Genomic DNA, 22,364 nt, shown 5'->3' on the forward strand with positions numbered 1-22,364 from the left:
CGAACCCGCGTGCCCTGCATCGGCAGGCGGACTCTCAACCACTGCGCCACCAGGGAAGCCCGAGAGACCATTTTTAAATGACAGTGGTGTTCTGTGTAATAGTCTGCCGTGGGAAGTTTGAATGATTATACAAGTTGATCGATAACGCTAGTACTGTCTTGCAACAAGAGCACTAGTTTAATGTTAGCAAATTTTTGCTTAAGTGCCATTGTAGGAACTTTTAAAAAATCTTTTGCACCTCCGTGAAAATGATAGGAGTTAGGTCATGCAAGGAAAACCAACTTCCAGAATAAATACAATTTTGACTAAGCCTGTTTCCTCTGTACAGACCTAGACACTGTGTCTATGTTTAATGTTATCTAGGCTTGAAATTTCATTTCCTTTCAACAGCATGCCTTTCTGTGTTTGTCAGGCCAAACAACTTCTTGTTTTACTACTTAACCTCAGTTCTTGTTCTTTGTTGTTGTTATTAGTAGTATTAATAGTATTATTATTTAATCAGAAAAGAGAAATACTGTTTGGACGTTTTCAAATGCCTCAAAAATATTTGGTTCCATAGAGGAGTGAGTAAGATTTGTACGACTCCCACCCAATTCAGTTTCCTCAATAGCATCTGTAACCGTGTTATCATCCACCCTTCCTTGTTTTAGGTTTCTAAGTGTCAGAAATAACTTCTCATTGAGCTTGATCTTTTTCCCCTCTTAACTTTCACTTACTGGTCCTTGGAAGTCTAGCGGAATATATATGAAACTTATTCTTTTTATACACAGTTAACTCTTAAGTTGTTTGAAAATGACTGTTAAATCCTACTCGAGTCTTCTTTTTGCCACGCTAAGGGAAAAAAGCCCTAATTCTCGAACCATATGCACATGACATGGTTTACAGACCTTTTTCATGCACATTGCTAAACTCATGACAAAGTCTGTTTGTCAGTATACCTCTTAAAATATGGTGGCCAGAGCTGACTGGCTGCTTCAGATGTGAACTGCCCATTGCTGAATACAATGAAGCTATTATCTGGATACTCTCCTTCTATTAATGCAGCCTGAAATTTGCATTCCAGTTTCTGGCAGCAACATTACCCTTTGATCATATTTAGCTTATGGTCAACTAAAACATTGTCTCTTTTTCATGTGAACTGCTTTAAGTCTAATCTTTCTCATTCTTTACTTGCCAGTTGATGCTTTGAAAATAAATGCAGGATATTATGTAGTGCATTACTATAGAAGTTTAAATGAGTTTATTTTTTATCAAATTTCATCCCATTTGACTATCTGGAGAAATAACATCTGTGTAAAAGAGCACAGTTTTCGTGGTGCTTTTTCTCATGTATTTTTATTTAATCTTTACAACAACCATCCCAGAATCAAGAGAAAAATGGCTTTCCGCTAAGTCAGGAATTGGCAGACATAGTACTTGGTCGCAGGTTTTTTTGATTCCAGATCCCATGCTCATCTTGTCCCCGTTCACTTAGTAAAGATTTAGCGTGTCCTCTGCCATGTGGCGGGCACCGTGCGGCGCTGATGCGTCAGTGAGCGAGACAGATTACAGTCTCTGCCCAGTGGTTTTTATGGCCTGGCATATAAATAATTACTGCCAGTTACTGAGCACCTTCTATTACGAAGGCACTGTGGTAGATTGTATGATTGTTCACAGTATTTGTTGCGTCTCTACCAGGGTCCTCTCTGTCGGAGGATTGTATTTCCTACTCTGCTGACATCAGGTTTGGACACTTGGCTTTCCTAGGCTGGTAAAATGTTGGAGGAAGTGATGTGTCCCATGTTTGAGCAGCTGTTTTAAATTCCATCTTGTGGTGCTGCTGGTAGCTCTTTTCCTTCTGTCATGGAACCAGCCTGCCTTAGCTGGGGCTGGTCCCGGAATGATGGAGCCTTCCGACTGGGTTCCAGAATGATGGAGCAGCTAGACTGAAGCCAATGCACGACTGACATTTAATGTAAGTGAGAAATAAACCCTTGTGTCGTAGGCACCATGATTTTGGAGCTATTGGTTAGCATAGCATAATATAGCCCAAGCAGACCGTGATACTGACATTATTCAAGGTGCTATATGAAGATAAATATATGAAGATAAATAAGACTTAGGCCTTGATCTCAAGGAGTGTGCAGTCTTGGTGTGTGCATTATATTTCCATCAGTTATTGTATCTGAGGAAGAGGAGAGTATGTGTATGAAAAGATCTTTGAGTTGAGGATCTTTCCCGACTCCACTTCACCCCTAGGCTGAATTTAGTCGATATGTTTTAAATCCTGGGTCTAAGGTCCAGCTCTTCACTGTCACAACTTCTCATCCAGAATTTGATATGCATGTTTTCTGTGTCCTCATTCAAATCACCTTTTTAAAATCTAATGTTTAAGAGGATGGGCTTCTGCAGAATAGTTGTTAGAAACTTCCTTCATAAATCTTATTAATTAGCATTCACTAGGTAATCAAGAATCTGCCTAGCTGAACTATTTCTCCAACATACCCAGAAAAAATATCATGAGATCCTAGGTGCTATTTGAATTTTATTTCTTAGCATTCAGATTTTCCATTGCCACAGCTGTGTGCATCTCGCTTTGCATGCGTTTTTAGGGACGAACCCCAGGCTGGGATTCTGTGAGGAATTTCCTTGCCCTGAGAAGCTAAGGACTGCATGGCCAGGGTCCTGGGAGCTCTTGAAACCTTTGAAATATTTACATGTAAAATTTTCTGTAAATATATATTGTTCTGAGCTATAGCTTTCATCAAATTATCAAAGAGAATTATGACTCCCATGGAAGGTTGCAAACCCTGTTGTGGAGTGAGCATACAAGGCGAACGAGGATCGGGAGAGCACTAGTGCTTAAGGGGCAGGTGGAACCAGAACCCAGAAAGAAGTCCCAGAAGGGTGAACTAGAAAGGGTGGAGGACCAGGAGCAAGTATAATGTTGTAGAAGTTCCTTATTAATCAGGTTTTTAAAACTCTGTTCTAGAATTCTGCATGGATTCTACATCCATTCTCATGACACTTCTTTATGATTCCTTGGAAATTACCCAATTTTCAGATATATTTTAGGATGTGATTTTTCTTAATCTATAAATATGAATTGAAAGCAATTCCTTCTTCTGTTCCTGTCTCCTTCCTATCTTGGGCTTCAATTTTTTTTCTTTCTTTTTTTTTTTCCCTTAATCCTTAACTTACCCTTCCAGATTAAAGATCAGTCTTCTTATTTAAAAAGGCTGACTCAAGATAGGAGAGAAATAGTTCTTTAGGTTATCTGTTGACAGTTGATCCCAAGTAAGGAGATGGCCTTTGTTATTCTTTTTGTTGAGAAGGCTTTTTATTTAGTTAGTTTTGGGCCACCCCTCGGGGCTTGTGGGATCTTAGTTCCCTGACCAGGGACCAAACCCAGGCCCTTGGCAGTGAAAGCTCTGAGTCCTAACTACCGGACAGCCAGGGAATTCACCGAGAAGGCATTTTTAAGCCTTAAAAATTTTCCTTAACACTTCTGACAGATATCTTTTTTTGAAGCAGCTGTATTAAGATATAATTGTTATACAGTAAACTGTGCATATCAAAAGTGTATAATTTGATAAGCTTTGACATATGTGTATACCCATAAAACCATCACTAGTCAAGATACTGAGCATATCTGTCAGCCCCCAAATTTTTCTAGTCGCTCTTGGTAACCTCCCCGCTTTATTACCTAGGCAACTACTATTTATTTTCTTTTACCTTGCTTTAGTCAGCATGTCCTAGAATACAGTATGCACTCAAAAGAGTTTAGATTCTTTCACTCAGCATGATCATTTTGAGATTTATCCATTTTGTAGCATTTAATAGTTTATTCCTTTTTATTGCTAAGTAGTATTCCACTGCATGGATATACTGTAGCTTGTGTATCCATTCACCTCTTGATAGGGGTTGTTTCTAGTTTTTGGCCTTTACAAATAAAGCTGCTGTGAACGTCCATGTACACATGTCTTTATGTGGACATAGCACCCTTGTTTCTCTTGGGTAAATACCCAGGAGTGGAGTGGCTGAATCGTAAGGTAGGGGTGTCAGGGTGGGGGGGCGGGGAGAAGGAGGGCTTGAGAGAGAAAGAGAGATTTATTTTAAGAAATTGGCTCACAGGATTGCAGGGGCTGGCAAGTCCAAAATCCGCGGCATGGGCCAGCAGGCTGTGTCTGGCAAGGGAGTTGCTGTTGCAGTCCTGAGTCCAACATCTGTAGGGTAGGCCAGGGGGCTGGGAACTCAGGCAGGATTTCTGTCCTGGTCTTGACCCAGCAGTCCTTTTTCCCCAGCAAACCTCTGTTTTTTGCTCTGAAGGCCTTCAACTGATTGGATGTGGCCTACCCACATTGTGGAAGGTGATCTCCTCTACATAACATCGGCTGATTGTAAATGTTAATCACATCTGTGGAATACTTTCACAGCAACCTCTAGACTAGTGTTCGTTTTGTTTCGTGTTGTTTTCTGGCCCCGGGGCAGCATGTGGGATCTTAGTTCCCTGACCAGGGATCGAACCCGCACCCCCTTCAGTGGAAGCATGGAGTCTTAACCACTGGACTGCCAGGGAAGTCCCTAGACTAGTGTTTAATCAAACAGCTGGCACAAAGCCTAGCCAAGTTGACACACAAAATTTAACCACCACAATCCCTAAATATTTCATATTTTTAATGCTATTATAAATATGTATTTTTAAAGTTCAGTGTTGCTAGCTCACTAGTTTGTTGTTGTTTTTTAACTGTGGCCGCCTTTTCACAACTCTTAAACAGATGAATGGCAGTCTTTTCATTCTAGTGTAGGATTACCTTCCATCCTTTTAGACGTAGCCTTTAAAAATAGGAATTATTTAGGTACTTCATAATGTCATACTTCTCACTTCTCTCGTTTATTGAAATCATCTGACAGAAATGGCAATTTCATTTTAAGAATCTGGTCTTACCTCATTTGAGTCATCTTTCTTTTTATTTATTTTTTATCATAGCATTATAACAGTTCTTAAATATTTTAGAGATTAAAAATGTAGGTGGATTTAGAGTCTAGAACCTAGAAAATTTCAGAGTGGTAGGCATCACCTTTATGCCATTCTGTTTCTGATTAAGTTTTTGAGCCTTAGTTCCTCATCTGTAACATGGAATAATAACGTCCATTTTATGGAGCCATCGTGAAGTTACGTGAGCTGCTTTGTGTAAAGAGCCTGGAATAGTGCTTTTAAACATAATAGCTCCCATTACATTTATTATTTTATTCAACAAATGTTTAACACTTACATTTGCATTTTTAAAATGAATTTTAGAAGAAGTTTGTCAGATTCTCCAAAAAAGCCTACAGACACTGTTCCATGCTCTAGAATTACAGGAGGAAAAGGGATAAGCAAGGTTCCTGCTCTCATGAAGCTTCCAACCTGGCAGGTTATGACAGGAGAAGCAGACAGTAACAAGTAAAGGAATAAGCAAAGCACATAATTTCAAGTCAGGATAAGAACTGTGAGGAAGACCAAAGAGGGAGGAGCGATAAAGGTGGGAGTGCCTTCACGGCACTCCCACGGGCGCGCGTGCGTGTGTGTGTGTGTGTGTGTGCGTGCGTGCGCGCGCCTGCCTTCACGGGTGTGTGTGGGGGGTGTGCGCCTTCACGGGTGTGTGTGTGTGTGCCTTCACGGGAGGGTGTGTGAGTGTGTGTGTGTGCGTGCGCGCGCAGGGGCAGCCTTCAGAGGAGGCCGTGTTAGAGCAGGATGTGAAGGAGCCAGCCGCGTGAACGTCTGCGGGAGCTTGTGTGGCAGGGAAGAGAAAGTGCAAAGCCTCTGAAGGGGGAAAGATTCGGCACATTGGAGGAATTGAGAGGAGCCCCAAATGCTGGTGGAGAGGAGTAGGGAAGTCTGAGAGGGCCACAGGAAGGAGACTGCGTTTTCCTTCAAGCAGAGAGGGAAGCCTTGGGAGGGTTTTAAGAAAGGAAGTGACCTGATTGCAGGTGGCATTGTTGCCGTGGGCCTTTGGAAACATGAGCCCGACTCTGAGACATCAGCAAGCTGCACATTTCAGTGTGACTTGGATTTCCAGTTGCCCAAGAAACTTTAAACTACTTATTTTCCCTGATATAAAAATCCCAGCCAGACTCTAAGCCAAGTATGCATTATCTAAAGCAAATACTATTTTATATCTTTTAAATTTTACTAAGACTTGTTATGCACTTGCATGTATTTTCATATATAGTGTTTTGTGGATTTTTTTCCATTTACAAGTTTATATGGCACTTGACTGGCATAGCAGTAAAGGCACACCTTTGGTTTCAGATATAAGCATAACTATTGACGTGGAGGCGTTCATTCAGTAAATATTAACAAAACTTTATTACTAGAATATTCCATCATAGAATCATGGAACTAGTGAACTTAAGAACTCGTTGGTTTCAGTTCCTTCCTTTTATAGAAGAGGCAACTCAGATCCAAAGAGGTTAAATGGTTCACATTACATAAACATAAAAAAATAAAATAAGCCTGGTTTATATTATCCTCCCCAGGTGTAAGATGAGAGATCCTTGAGGCAAAATATGGAACCAGGGAAAAGACAGAGACATCCGTTTTCTTTATATTTGCTTTCTCCTTCTCTGTTGCTCGTTTATTTTACACCTGTGCTATTTTACACTTATCTCTGGACTAAGGATATTGGAATGAATCAGACAGCCATTCCCTTAGTGTGGAAACGGACAAGTAAACAAACAGTTGCCATGCAAGTTAAATGCCATGATAAAGGCAAGCTTAGCCTGTTGTGGGAGCTTAGCCTGTTGTGATGGTTTTGTGTGTTAAGTGGCTCTGAGTTCAGAATCTGTTTATCTGCAGAGTTTGGGATGTGCTTAGCCCCGCCTTTTAGTGTAGTACGCATTATATTGCCTTAGCTATTTGGGCTTTCTTGTGCTTTTTTGCCTCCCAGCCATAGCCCTGGGCTAAATGTAAGTGAATTCAAAGGTCAGACTATATCTGACCATTCCATATCTGACCAGTAAGACTTGTCTTGACAGCCCTGCTCTGCTCCTGCCACTTGAGAGGCCTGAAGCCTCAGTATGGACCCACAGCTAGTGATAAGCCACCGGTGACAGCTTGTCTTATTTTAAATAGAAACCCATTTAGAGACTAATTTAAGAATAGTTGAACTTGATATAGTCCTCCTCCCAAATGATGCAGATTTTATTAATTCTTAGTTTTTGAAAAGTTCTTAAAGGAAACTGAGAAACAATGACTTTTCTTGTTTATTTTGGCTTATTTGCCTTTTTACTGTTTTATTTTGGGATTGGGGGGGTGGCCGTTCCTAAGAAAACTAGCATATGAAGTTCATTGTGATCTTACAGCGTGTTTTCGATCTTAAAATAAGGCACCAAAAATGCATTCAGAGAACAGGTAGATAAAGTAGCACTGCTATAATTATGGAGAAACAGTAGTTTCCTTTTAAGCCTTTCTCTTTCAAGAGCTTATAATTTTCTGTAAAAGCCAAACATTATCCCTTGGTCAGGTATGTTTTATTCTTGCTCTGATTCTGTGTTAGAAAGTATGATTTAAAAGGGAAGATATTAACATTTTGTCTCCCACACAAAGAATGTTCATATTTGTATTTATTTTTTTGGTAAAACTCAATTTCATACCCCTGAGCCTTCCTTAGTTTGAAGAGTAATATCAATATCTTTTATTTACAAGTAGTATCTTTGCCATTATATGTGTATTTGTGTGTGTGTGTGTGTGTATAAAATCAAAACCTGAAAATATGGCATACATTGTTGAGGATGTCAATTCCTGATGACTATATTTTATTTTCACAGAATTATCAGATGACAACCAGTTTTGACCGTCTAATGTAGTAGGTGATATGGCATTCTCTATCGTCTGGGTCATATGGAGGTAAAATCTCCATTTTATGGTCTCCGTTATCCATCTCCTGGGCCTTATAAGAGAAGGGAACTAGAATTTTAGAAGTGTGCACTGAGAAAATTGGACTCAAGTTAGCAACCTGAAAAACAGTAAAACCAAATTGTGTGTGAATAACAGTTTTTCCCCCTTTATTTTGTGCAGATTGAGGAACTGAGCTATAGGGGTATTTTTAATGAAAGGTGAATAAGCTATCCGTAGCTTGTACAGAAAACATCTCCAGCTATACTAAATATAAAACTGTCAACTCTCTGAAGGTCTCTGCAGTAATTACTCATCCTTCTCAGTTGACAGTGACAGCGTGTAGCACAGGTGAGAGCTGCCTCCGGAGCCAGGCTGTGTGAGGGGTTCAGAGCCCAGTCCACCAGCTCCTGTGTCGCTCTGGGCAGACTGCTTTCTGTCTCACACTCATTTACAAAAAGAGGATAATACTACCTACCTAACAGGGCCGCTAGGAGGATTAAATGAGTTAATATGTGTGAAGCACTTAGAACACTAGATAAGTGTTAACTATTCTTATTATTGATGCATATCTATCATACATTTTAAGTGGCCAGTTTTCATAGAGAGTTTGGCATTTGAACTGGGCCTTAAAGGATAAACAGGATTTGTAAAAATGAAATATAAAGAATTTAAAATGGGGAAAGCTGTGTGAAAAAAAAGTTGCAAAGAGGAGGTGAAGAATCTTTTCCCCTCCTTTTCTCCTTCCATTTATTGCTTACTAGCTTTACACCTGCCGCAGAGCTCAGCGTTGCTGAGTGTTACATAATCGTATTCAACCCTCACGATAACCCTACCAGATAGGTATTTTAAAATCTCATTTTACAGATGGGAAAGTAGCCATAGAAGAGTAAAGTCACTTTTTTAGAGTCACCAAGTTAAATGCTTGGCCTAGTTCTGACTGTAAAGCTCAGGTTCTTAATTATTATCCAGTACTTCCTTCCTAAGAGTAGACTATCAGAAGATGATTCCAAAAAATATTTTAAAAGAATGCTCTGGGGTTGGCGTTCTAGACATTCGTGGAATTATGATTATTGGGGATTAACAGGGATGCAAGTGATCACTTTGTCACAGTGAAAGACTGGATACTGTGTATGCTAGTCATTTCAAAAGATGGAAGAGGGCTTCCCTGGTGGCGCAGTGGTTGGGAGTCCGCCTGCCGATGCAGGGGACGCGGGTTCGTGCCCCGGTCCGGGAGGATCCCACATGCCGCGGAGCGGCTGGGCCCGTGAGCCATGGCCGCTGAGCCTGCGCGTCCGGAGCCTGTGCTCCGCAACGGGAGAGGCCACAACAGTGAGAGGCCCGCGTACTAAAAAAAAAAAAAAAAAAAATTAAAAAAAAAAAAAGATGGAAGAGAAACACGCGTGCCAATGCTTGCCGAATATATCGCTGTTCCCCGTCATTCTAACAGTGTGGAGGTGCTTGTTTTTTCTGAACTGAGAATGGCAGCACTGGGTGGTTGAAGTTTTTATGATTTTTCTCATCAGAAATTATACAAACTTCCCTTGGACTTCAGTGCCTCAACTTTAGTTGCCTCAAATTGACTGCTGTTTGAGTACCCTTTTTAGTTCCCTACGTCTTAGGTGTGTCTGCAGTTCCGCTTCCCAGTCTTCAGCATTTTTGGTTTCATGTCCATGGGGTTTGTCTGGAATATAATGAGGATGATCGTAATTCTGTTGCTGTTTATTCCTTCTGTCCTCTAACTAGTTTGTCTTGCTGGCTTCCTTTTGAACCTTTAATGGAATTGATCATTTCATCCTCATACTTTTCGTCTCAAGGAGCTCACTGGCCTTGACTTGAATTTTAAATTGTTCTGTCCCCATGTACTACTTCCTTCCGTTAATTAGCTGATGGCTGTTTTTTTCCTTCTGTAGTTTTAATGCCTTCTATACTATTTAAAACTACTCTTTCCAGAAGATACAGCCAGCAGCTCAGGTGCTAGCCTTTATAAAACTAGAATCAGACTAAAATGAACTAGAATCTTGGTAACTAGTATCTTTCCCTAGAATTTATCTTTCTCTCTGCTTTTTTTTTTTTTTTGTGGTACGTGGGCCTCTCACTGTTGTGGCCTCTCCCGTTGCGGAGCACAGGCTCCGGACGCACAGGCTCAGTGGCCATGGCTCACGGGCCCAGCCGCTCCGCGGCATGTGGGATCTTCCCAGACCAGGGCACGAACCCGTGTCCCCTGCATCGGCAGGCGGACCCCCAACCACTGCGCCACCAGGGAAGCCCTCTCTCTGCTTTTAAGAGAAAAAAAAAATCAGAGATTTAGCCAAAAATTTCAAAAGAAAAAGCAGAAACAAGCAGGATTTATCAGTGAATTTACCATTCACGTTGGCTGTGTAGGCCATAAGAAACTTTGAAGGTTTTTACTTTTACTGTACCTTACTGTACCCTGAAGCAGGCCTTTATGACCCATCTGGACCGTTGCAGCGGTCTTACAGCCAGTTATTCTGCCCACCTCCCCTCTTTTAGATCACATATATCAGCAGCAGTCTGATCTTTCTTAAACAGGCATCTAATCTTGTGCTTTAAAGTCTTCTCTGACTCCCCGTTGCCTGTAGTATTATCTGAATCCCTAACATGCTGTACTCAACCTTGGAGCCTCCTCTAGAGGTGGTAAGCTCCATGAGAACAGGTGTTTTATCCACCACTTCCCCCATAGCTAGACCAGTGTCTGAAACAGCTATTCACTCCATAAATACTCTAGGCCAGGGCTTCCCCAAAACAGGTCCTAGGTTTGCCTCTCATAGGTTACAGGTTTGTTGAGAGGCATTGGTGGGTGCCTTCCACCTTTGGGAAGGCCGGATGGAGCCTGGCTCATCCGGGACTCTACTGAGAGTAGTTGGAGTCTAGGTCTCTGCCTGCTGACTGGCGGTGTGCTGAGCACAGGCAAGCAGATGCTCTGCGACCTGCATACCTACTTCAGCTGCCCGCTTCAGAGCGCCCCACTGCCCGCGCAGGTGGGGGGCCATGGGGCTGCTGGAGAGTTTACGATGCAGGTGCCTGAGCAGCACAGCCAGAGGTGCTGCTACTCAGAAGTGAGGGTAGACTCACAGGAGGTCAGTCTGGGGTGCCCAGCTTCTGGTAGAAGCCTCCTCTGTCTTCACTTACGTTGGATACGTTTGTTACTTCTGTGCTGATATTCCCATTTAGTAGCATTCAGGTTAGCCATGGGCTGACCAGTCCTTGAACTATATAATTAAAACCAAGTTTATCTTTTATAATTTTAGATTTTAAAACCTTTCTTCACTTTATTTATTTATTTATTTATTTTGCGGTACGCGGGCCTCCCCCTGTTGTGGCCTCTCCCGTTGCGGGGCACAGGCTCCGGACGCGCAGGCTCAGCGGCCATGGCTCACGGGCCCAGCCGCTCCGCGGCACGTGGGATCCTCCCAGACCGGCGCGCGAACCCGGTTCCCCTGCATCCGCAGGCGGACGCGCAACCACTGCGCCACCAGGGAAGCCCCCTTTCTTCACTTTAAAGTGAAAACGAAGAGTAGTGTTTATAGTATTGTGTTGGCCAAAAGGTTCATTCGGTTTTTTCCGTAAGATGGCTCTAGTAGTGCTTAGTTGTCTTTAACTTCATTCAAAACCATTTTGTTAGATTGTATGTGACAGCCATCATATCAGCGTGCATTTCAAAAAAAAAGACTTATCAAAATTGGTGAATTTTTGTGTAGCCATTTTAATATTGCAGATGGAAGAAAAAAACATTTTCGGCATATTATGCTTTATTATTTCAGGAAAGGTAAAAATACAACCAAGACGCAAAAAAAGATTTTTGTAGTGTGTGGAGAAGGTGCTGTGACTGATCGAACGTGTCAAAGGTGGTTTGCGAAGTTTCATGCTGGAGATTTCTCGCTGGACGATGCTCCACTGTCGGGTAGACCAGTTGAAGTTGACAGCGATCACATTGAGACGTTAATTGAGAACAGTCAACATTATACCAAGCGGGAGATAGCCGACAGACTCAAAATATCCAAATCAAGCATTGGATATCATTTGTACCAGCTTGGTTATGTTAATCGCTTTGATGTTTGGGTTCCACATAAGTTAAGCCAATAAAACCTTCTTGACTGTATTTCCCCATGCGATTCTCTACTTAAAAGTAACAAAAACATTCCGTTTTTAAAACAAACTGTGTCGGGGATGAAATGTGGATACTGTACAATAATGTGGAACGGGAGAGGTCGTGGGGCAAGCTAAATGAACCACCACCAACCACATCAAAGGCTGGTCTTCATCCAAAGAAGGTGAGGTTGTGTATAAGGTGGAATTGGAAGGGAGTCCTCTATTTTGAGCTCCTCCTGGAAAACCAAACGATTAATTCCAATAAGTACTGTTCCCAATTAGACCAACTGAAAGCAGCACTCACTGAAAAGCTCCCAGAATTAGTCAACAGAAAATGCATAATTTTCCATCAGGATAACGCAAGACCGCGTGTTCTTTGATGACCAGGCAAAAACTGTTACAGCTTGGCTGGGAAGGGAAGTTCTGATTCATCTGCTGTATTCACCAGACATTGCACCTTCAGATTTCCATTTATTTCGGTCTTTACAAAATTCTCTTAACGGAGAAATTTTCAGTTTCCTGGAAGACTGTATAAGGCACCAGTTCTTTGCTCAAAAAGATAAAATGTTTTGGGAAGTTGGAATTATGAAATTGCCTGAAAAATGGCAGACGGTAGTGGAACAGAAGGGTGAATACGTTGTTGAATAAAGTTCTTGGTGAAAATGAAAATGTGTCTTTTAGTTTTACCTAAAAACTGAGGGCACTTTTTGGCCAACCCAATATTACTGTCATTATATCATTACTGATGGATGGGCCTAGTTAGCCTGTTTAGTGTGAAAGCGGCCAGAGTTGTTGATGTTCCTTTGTTTTTTGCCCAGGTCAGTTAATGCCACGTCAAAGAGAATTCCGTAGAACTCTGTTGTCTTCACACAAACCATGACCCTCATGGTTGTCAGGTCTTTCAGATGCAGACTCATGCTTTCAGGAGGAAGGTTTGTTTCGTTTTTTTTAAATCTTAAAAACTATTTATTGATATCTCTCTGTAAGTGAATCAAGTGTGTGTAAAGCAGCATAATAAACACAGCAGTGAAAATCAACTAAACCCCATTATAAAAATAAATTACAAAAAAAAAAAACAGTGAAAGAGAAATTCTTACAAAATTCGTTCAGGGGCTGTGATGCAACCTGGATTGACCACATCTAGACCCACAGCTGGATGACACATAAGGCTGGACACTCTTGGGGCTGAGACGATTGGTGAGGTTGGGTGAGCAAATGCAGACCCTTTAAAGTAATACTACGTGGTACCCATTCCATGGGTCCCAAGTCTCCAGAAAGTGTAGGTACAAACCTGTAAACGCCATTAACATCTGTATAGTGCTTTATTGTTTCAAATATGCTTTTATACTCACATAATTTTGTTTAAACTTCACAGCCACTCTGTGAGGGTTATTTTTAATTTCACATTATAGGATTTTCTTATTTTACAGATTGGGACACTGATTCTGAGTAGTTAAGTAACTTAAAAGTCACACAGCTAGTGTATCAGTGGAAGTGCAAGGATTTGATCGAACAGGTGTGACTTCAGGGAAACAATGTAAACAGACTTCATGGAAGATAAATTACTAGGAGAGTCATTTATACCTCTTGTCCTTAGAAAAGGATTCTTTTTCTCAAAGTAAAGCATTAAGTAGATTTCTTACTAGAAAAGCCTGAAAAATTGAAAACAGTATTTAAAACTAAATAGATATAAATGGATAATTTCTGAAGATTAAAACAGCTTTGAAAAAAAATTAAATTTAGAAAAAAAACAGCTTTGAAATTAGGATATACATAGTGAGAAGCATGACGTCCATTTAAGGTTTCACATGTAGAGGTATGTCTAATATATAAGTGTGTGGATATATATTCTCTGTGTCACTAAGGTTCACAGTTAGGGTTTCTTAGATCCTTATTTGTTGAAATCTCCTTTTGCTTGTACATTGAGGCTGAAGTTGGCAATTTTCCTTCCAGGTGTGGATTTTGAAAATGAAGTACACTTGTTGAAATGTGAATTGCATCATCGTGATGCATTTATATGGTGCTACCCTCCAGGATTATGGGAAATTTTCAGCGTTGTAGTTTGGCTTATGGTATATATGAATCATGGAGAGCACTCTAGGTCTGTGAGTTATCGTTTTTTTTCTGGGTGCAGTTCATGGTGTTTAAGTCTCTGAAAAAGAGTTTGGAGCCTCTTGCATCCTGTTGGCTGAAGAGACTCTGCCTTGGGACTTCCCTGGTGGTCCAGTGGTTAAGAATCCGCCTTACAATGCAGAGAACGTGGGTTCAGTCCCTGTTCAGGGAACTAAGATCCCACATGCCGCTGGGCAGCTAAGTCCATGCGCTGCAACTACTGAGCCTGCGTGCCACAATGAAGGACCCCACATGCCACAACAAAGATCCCATGTGCGGCAACTAAGACCCGACGTAGGCAAATAAATACATAATTTTTCAAAAAACAGAGAATCTGCCTTTCAGTTACCTGAGTGCTGTGGGACCACAGACCTGCTCAGCTTACCTGATGTAAGTGGTCTTAACACTCACAGCCAGCTGTGTGTCACTGGTGACTAATTTTACCCTGTTTATGACCTAGGACTTTCAGTGGGCAGTATTTGAAGAATCTGAAAGGATTCTTAAAAATCTAAAAATCTTGAGAATCTAAAAATCTGGCTGCTGTTCAACTCACTATCAGTTTTGACTGTGGTCAGAGAATTTTATTTAAAAAAATACAGGGAATTCCCTGGTGGTCCACTGATTAGGAGTCCAGGCTTCCACCGCAGGGGGCACGGGTTCGATCCCTGGTCAGGGAACTAAGATCCCACATGCCATGTGGTGTGGCGAAAAACATTAAAAAAATTTTTTTAATTAAAAAATACAAATTTCTGATTGCCTTATGGTTTAATAAAAAGTGTTTGATCATTTTATCCAGAACACTGCCCTACCCTACCTCCCTTCAGGTTTGAAGCATTCCTGGGCAAACTTTTTTTCAGTAAGTCCGTAACAAATCAGTGCTTATATGTAGCTATATGGCACCCCTATCGTGGAAAGCTACACTTTCTTTGTTCCGAGCATTAATGGAGAAAATGCATAATTACACTGAAATGGTAAACTAAGTTATCCCATTAACACTTCCTGGGGTTTTAATATAACCTTCTCTCTCCACCCAAAAGGCAACATGCATTTCGTCCATAATATCAATGCTCCATTTTAAGTGAATAGTTTTTTCATTTTTGATCTGTAATGGTGATTCGGGTGACCAGTTAGTCCTTGTTTGCCCAGGACTGTCCTGGTTTTAAAACTGATAGTCTCTTTCAGTCCCAGACAAACCCTAATGCAGGGCTAGTGGTCACCCTAACAGAGAGCTCTTCTGTCAGTGGGCTTTAAGGCATGTTATTGGAACTATGGTAAAAACCTAGATCAGTGGTTAAAAGAATTTAGTGTGTATCAGAATTACCTGGAAGGCTTGTAAAACAGTGATTTCTGGGTCTCGTTCCCCCTAATTCCTGATCCATTAGGTTTGGGGTAGAAGCCTGAGAATTGCTTTTCTAACAGTTTCGTAGGTAGAGCCGAGGCTGCTGGTTTGGGGTCAAGCCATGTCCAGTGTGAGTGTGATGGTGTTTTATTCAGATTTGTGAGGAAAAGGAACTGCTTCTCTGCTGACGAGCCTAAGCACTAACCATCCCAAAGGGTGTTTGTGTGTCTGAGCTGTGATCATGCAGCACAGAAAACAGCTGATCCTGTTAGAGGTGACAGAAATGGGGGGAAAGTTTAAAAGAAAAGCAACAAAAGACAGTCGAATTAAAAACAAGTCATTTATACACATGCATGTATATGTATACACACACATGCACATACACACTGTATATACACACATATATTATAGTAAGTTTTTTAGGTAAACTTTCATTTGATTATCAATTTGAATATCACATGAAGTATCTGATATGGGTCTTTACTTCCAGAGAACACATATTCATTCTTATAGCAGAACTGATTTAAGCTGGGTGTAGTAGGGATAATAGTACCCACCTTGCCTGCTTCTCAGAGTTATCACTATGTAAATCCATATGAAAGGTATGAACATGCTCCGCAGACATAAGATGTCATGGCGATGATTATCATGTACTTTACAACTGAGCACTGCTTTTCAGCACTTTCATCTTCATCACCTCATTGATTGTTTTCAGGTATTTCAGTTTGCCAGGCTTATTTGTCCTCAGAGGTAGTCCCCATGTAGGTGGTTCCTGGATAGTGGCTCATAGTCAATGGCTGAGCTTGCTCAAATCACTTCTCCAATTTGTCCCTTCTTCCTCATCTGTAGGGTAGAATTAATGCCTGTTCTACTACTAACCTTAGAACTAGTTTTAAAACCAACTTGAGAAACTGTATGAAAACACGTTCAAGCCTCTGTTACATATGGCAGTTGGTAATAATGAGTAAATCATAAATAAGCCTCAAAGAACAGGAAGCATGTTGTTTTCATCTGTCTATCCTAAGCACCTCATCACTTTATAAATTTTTCAAATGGATTGAGTTTATTAATTTAAATATCATTTTATCATTTTCTTTTCCTTATTTTTTTAATCTCTGCTTTTTTTTTTAACGTGAAGCATGTGAGGATGATAAGTATTATTGAATAGGTTGAGAAAGAGAATAGAATATCTTTTGGGGTATCTGGGTTTTTTTTTCTTTTAATGTGGACGTTTTCTGCTCCATAACCTTTATTACTGGTCTGTGAATTCTTGCCTTTTGCCAGCTTTTTTCCCCAGTCCCACCCTGCTTCCCTTAAGACTTGGCATATAACCTCTCTGCTACTAGTCCAAGCAGCTTCCCTGCCTTAGATTTCTCTTAGAGGATGCAAAATCTAGGCCAACTGAGAAGTTATTTTTTTTCATCATGTTTATCTTAAGTTACAAAATGGTATTTCTTAACTATTTTCTTACGTAGTCTAGTACAAGTTCCTGTACCCAGGAAAACTTCCTTATAATAATACAGTTGCCTCTCGGTATCTGCGGGGCATTTGTGCCAGGACCCACCACAGACTCCAAAATCTGCAGATGCTCAAGTCCCATAGCTGGTCCTCCACATCCATGCTTCCGTATGTGCAGATTCAGCCAACTGCGGATCTTGTAATACTGTATGTATGTACGTATTGGGAGAAATCTGCATATAAGTGCATCCGAGCAGTTCAAACTGTTGTTCAAATGTCAGCTGTACTTTTGAGGAATAATGTCTTCATTATGGGTTGTCACATTGAAGGGAATGTATTAGGTATCTAACTCATTTTCAGCATTGTACTTGTGGGATCTGTGGTGTGACAGAATCTGTGGCAAAATGTGGCCTGGCATACATTATATGTGGATACTCAAAACTATCATTGATAGATTGATTTGGCAAACATTTCCAGTTTCTGCACAGTAGCACTATGCCAGCCAACAGTTCATACCCATTTCTGTCTGAACAGCAGATTGTTTGTATGAATCTAATGTGTGTTTTGCCCGTTCTTATAAAAATTTGCCCGTTCTTATAAAAAAAGTAAAGTGCTAACACTAGTAGTAAGAATGGTAGCTCTCAAGTATGTAATACATTTGTGACAAATATGGAAATCATTAAGCACACCAAAAATTGTTAATCTTTAGCCTCAGCTATACCTTCATTAGATTTGACCTGCTTACTGGTTTTTTTTTTAAATTATTTATTTATTTATTTTATTATTTTTGGCTGTGTTGGGTCTTCGTTTCTGTGCGAGGGCTTTCTCTAGTTGCGGCGAGCGGGGGCCACTCTTCATCGCGGTGCGCGGGCCTCTCACCGTCGCGGCCTCTCTTGCTGCGGGGCACAAGCTCCAGACGCGCAGGCTCAGTAGTTGTGGCTCACGGGCCCAGTTGCTCCGCGGCATGTGGGATCTTCCCAGACCAGGGCTCGAACCCGTGTCCCCTGCATTGGCAGGCAGATTCTCAACCACTGCGCCACCAGGGAAGCCCCTGCTTACTGTTTTTGATGATGAATAAAAGAACATTTATGAAAAATAGATTATATATTATTATTATAGTTTGTGTCTAGAAGATACTTTTTAATTATAGAATGTATTTCATAATGAATTTTCTTATATATTATTCAACTTCTGTACATTTAATTTTCAACTGTCTTCAAGAATACATCATAAGTGGACTTCCCTGGTGGTGCAGTGGTTAAGAATCCGCCTGCCAATGCAGGGGACACGGGTTCAAGCCCTGGTCCGGGAAGATCCCACATACCGCGGAGCAACTAAGCCCACGCACCGCAGCTACTGAGCCTGCGCTCTAGAGCCCGCGGGCCACAACTACTGAAGCCCATGTGCCCTAGAGCCCACGTGCCACAACTTCTGAGCCCATGCACCGCAACTACTGAAGCCTGTGTGCTCTAGGGCCCGAGTGCTGCAACTACTGAAGCCCGCGCGCCAAGAGTCTGTGCTCTGCAGCAAGAGAAGCCACCGCAGTGAGAAGCCCGCACACCTCAATGAAGAGTAGCCCCCGCTCGCCGCAACTAGAGAAAGCCTGCGCACAGCAACGAAGACCCAATGCAGCCAAAAATAAATTTAAATAATAATAATAAAATAAATACAAACCAGCATTTTTTTTAAAAAAGTAACGCATCATAAGCAAATGTATAACATTTGACAAAATTCTCTAATAACCCTGAAGAAAAGATTCTATGTATTATAGAACTATGTGTGAGTTAAATATAGTAGCTCTGATAAACATTTGTCATTTGATCAACCTTTAAAAAAAAATTAAACTGAGAACAGAGGGGGAAATGTTTGAAGGAGAGAGTTGTAATCACTGGTTTATTGCAACTTAGTGTACAGCATCCTAATTAGTCAAGTAACATGTGCCTACCTAGGCATGAAATAACTATTTTTTTCCTAATTTAAATCTGGAAATTTTCAATTGTTGAACAGCTTGAATAGCCTTCGTTGGAAATAGCCACTGGGTTTTTTTTTTGTTTTTTTGTTTTTAAGGTATTTGTCTTCAGAAACAATGAAGGTCATCTTGTATCCATAGAGACCACATGCACTTTCCTCATTATTTCCAGCATTATTTCTGTAATGGGTAGAGTTATTTATGACATTTAAACCAAAAAATTTTTTTTCAGAAAGCAACTTTAAATATTATCACACGGTAAATATCAATGACTGAAATTACTCCATAGTTTCTCAAAGAAATTAATTAATATTAGAAAATTAGTAGCCTCTCAAAATTGTGTATATTGGTGTGTTCAGTAGTTATCCGGCAGGGGTGTGTGTGTGTGTGTGTGTGTGTGTGTGTGTGTGTGTGTGTGTATGTATGTTCATTTCTTGGAAATCACTGAAAATTGTAGACTCTAATTGTTTTAATTGGTTTTTTTAAGAGACAGTAATTTCACATGCTTTAGATTAAAGCAAATCTTGGTTTCATGGGAGTGCAGATTTTTTATATTTCACCTAGTCTTCCTTCTCTCTTTCAGGAGAGTGGTGTGGGAAACAAAATGGTTTCAGTGTATTATTTTATAAACAAAGCCAAGGTCATGAGTTTGTTTGCTTATTATCTACTTTGCTTTGTTCATTTCCATGGACTGCACATCCCTAACCTAAATCAGCTGGGGACAGGGGAAGAAAATATTAGACACTTACCAGTAAAACCCACTGTATTAGCAATCTAAATTAGGACACTTTTGTTGATGAAGAGAGTCGCTTTTAATGATGACATCAGGGCAACAGTCATAAATTGGGACTGTTTCAGGCCTATGTATGGTCAGTCTGATCATTAGGGTTGTCATTCTAGTGTGTTGTTTATTATTAATTCTGAAACTCTGGGTTTAGGGAGAGAAAACCTCATTTTTGAACGTAGCAAAGAGAAAATGTATCTTGTAGGATAACTGGGTAAAATCTTTAATGTTCCATATTTGCCAAGACAACTTTATAATGCATATTGTCTTTTGTAATTTATTTAGGAAAAAATTGCTGTTGATAAACTGCTTGTCTCTTGCCAACGAATAGCATTAACTTTATCATTTTTGTCCCAAGATGTCACAGATAGGGTTCAGGACTAAAAAGCCTATCAATCATTAGATAAAGATGGTGAGTGGCAACATTTGTGTTTATTCCTTCTGTTAATTTGTTGTCCAGAAAGTCTGTTGTTGTAAACATCCCCGACTGGAAGCTGTAAGACATAGCTAAGCTTTCAGTCAGATGTTTGCTGCTACCGGCTCTTCACAGACATCATTTCAGGATAGTTATATCTAAGAAGTAGAACAGGGGAGGCTATAAAATGTGTGGAAAAACACCAGGAATCTTTAGGTTTCTTCATTTAATGCTGTCTGTGAGAATGCATGTTTTATGCTAGAGTTTAGTGTGGGATGCCGTCCTAAGAGCAGGATATCCTGTAGCAGATGCCATCTGAGCTTCCCAGACTTAAGATGCTGCTGCTGCTGGGCCTTAGAGAATTTAGTTAAAAAAATTTTTTTCCACTAGGGGTTCTTATTTCTGTTTTTGCCCTGGCAGTGAACTTTCATTCTTTATTGCCTTTCCAAGTAGGCTAGAGTTGAACTTCCCAACAGTTCAGAAGACTGATTTCCTCCTTTAGAAATTCTGGAGACGTTATTGAGAGTACATTTATCACCACCACCCCACCCTACCGCCCAGCAGTACACAACCGAGACGTTTCAGTTTTCTCTGTAGTGAAGAAGTGTACAAACTTCGTCTCTCGCCTCTCAACCCCCTGCCCCCCACCAACTTCCTGTTCTCCACCCGGAATGATGTCACAGCTCCTAGTCAGAACTGTCCTCTAAAACCTTGCAGGACTTCAAACCACTGAGCCTATTTACGACATTCACCATTGGTTATATTTGTCTTTATTGAATATATTTTCCTGAGTATTTTCAGGTTATCACTTGCCTTTTCTCTTCCTCATTAGAATGTTGATGCCTTGTGAGCAGGTGCACTGTATCTATTTTTTGTGTTCCCTCACAGTGCTGAACAGTACAGGGCTTTTCTCACAGGTGACTTTCAGGGCAGACTATTGATAACGTATAATTTTACAACAGCTCTTTTTCTGAGTGTTGAAAATTTGTTTTCTTATCGCTGTTTGTCTTTTAGACACTGGGAAACATTTCTATTTTATTGAAATCTTTCTCTTCAATAAAGCTTTGGTATTTTTATCATGTATTAATATTAAACTGGTAAACATCTCACTGTGTTAGGTTCAGTGCATAATTAAACCAAAAGGTAAAGTTCTTGCTAATTTTGTACATGCATATCTTCCTCGATTAGATCATAAGCTTTCTGAGGGTGAGGACGTTGTATCTTTATAATTACCAGTTTTCCTGCCATCTGTGTCCAGTAGAGCACCTTGCCTGTACGGGGCCCCACTAACAATTTTGTTTTTTTGCAGCAGTGTCTACTATTTGCTTATATCTTTTATACAGATGAGCAAATGACAGTTTGGGTCATAATGTAGCTGCCCAGATGTATTCGTGCTGCAGCACTGATTCTTAAATGCTCCTTTGTGCTAGTTTACAAGACTTACGTGGCCAGAGTGGAGGGAAGTGGCGTAGGTAGTTGATTCAGACACAGGTAGCTTTGCAAGTCGAAGTATAATTTTCAAGCTTGGTGATTAGCATGCAGCAATTATCCCTTCATACTCAAATCTTAATAAACGTGCTCTATTAAGAGTTGACCCTCTGATTTAGCACATTCCAGATAGCAGCAGACAGGGCCATTTGCTCTAAGAGCCCAGGGAGTGTTCCCTGGAAAGACAGAAAGAGTCCTCTGGTAATAGGGTTGTTTTGTTAGACAAGGTGACATTGTTTCCTATGAAAAATTTTGTTACGTAGCTTTGAAATTCAGTAAGGTAGATAGAAACTTCCTAGTTTAATCATTTGCCTAGCTGAATTTGAAAGACTGTTTAAAATGATAGCCCAGATCTATGCTAAAAGAAGGGTGGGTGTCCTGCACAAAGCCGTGACACTCTGCACAGCCGTCCACTCATCCCTGGATGCTCAGGATTAATGTACAATCTGTGTTACGTAACATTTATTCCATGTTATTCTGCCCTAATGAGGTGAATCAGAGACCATGTCAGCTTTAATTCTGGATGCCCTTGCTTCAGTGTACTTCAGTACAACCTTTTAGTCATTTGCAGATGACTTCTTTATGTTTTAATTTGGAAGAACCACAGACTTCCCAGTGGCCTGCAAATTTAGCAATTGACTATACAGAACAAATGCTTTAAAATGTTACAGCATTAGTATTTGCCAGTGAACCTGTAACAGCTTATTTCCCCATTCTTTAACTTAGTATCGAGGAAGACGTGTGTGGTCTTTATTGACAGGTCTTAGAAACCTCAGGAATTCTTTACTAAGAAGGTATTTTGATCTAGTTAATATTGAAAGTAAAACA

At 40.5% G+C, this 22,364-nt stretch overlaps 1 protein-coding gene across 32 annotated transcripts in view; it reads left to right on the forward strand.

Moving 5' to 3' along the window:
- Window positions 1-22,364, forward strand: part of ZFAT (zinc finger and AT-hook domain containing) — a 264,652-nt gene that overhangs the window by 10,137 nt on the left and 232,151 nt on the right. For 27 of the 32 annotated variants that reach the window (XR_008619456.1, XR_008619457.1, XR_003683319.2 and 24 more), the window contains 2 exons: window positions 7,792-7,870; window positions 12,790-12,903. The exons of 3 other annotated variants lie outside the window; for them this stretch is intronic. The gene's annotated coding sequence lies outside the window, so the exon portion shown is untranslated. Of the gene's footprint in view, window positions 1-1,778; window positions 1,955-7,791; window positions 7,871-12,789; window positions 12,904-22,364 lie in introns of those variants that run through there. 2 more of the 32 variants (XM_055091064.1, XM_055091054.1) reach the window with 2 other exon arrangements.

The sequence above is a fragment of the Physeter macrocephalus genome, chromosome 15 (assembly GCF_002837175.3).
Source record: "Physeter macrocephalus isolate SW-GA chromosome 15, ASM283717v5, whole genome shotgun sequence".
Classification (NCBI taxonomy): domain Eukaryota; kingdom Metazoa; phylum Chordata; class Mammalia; order Artiodactyla; family Physeteridae; genus Physeter; species Physeter macrocephalus.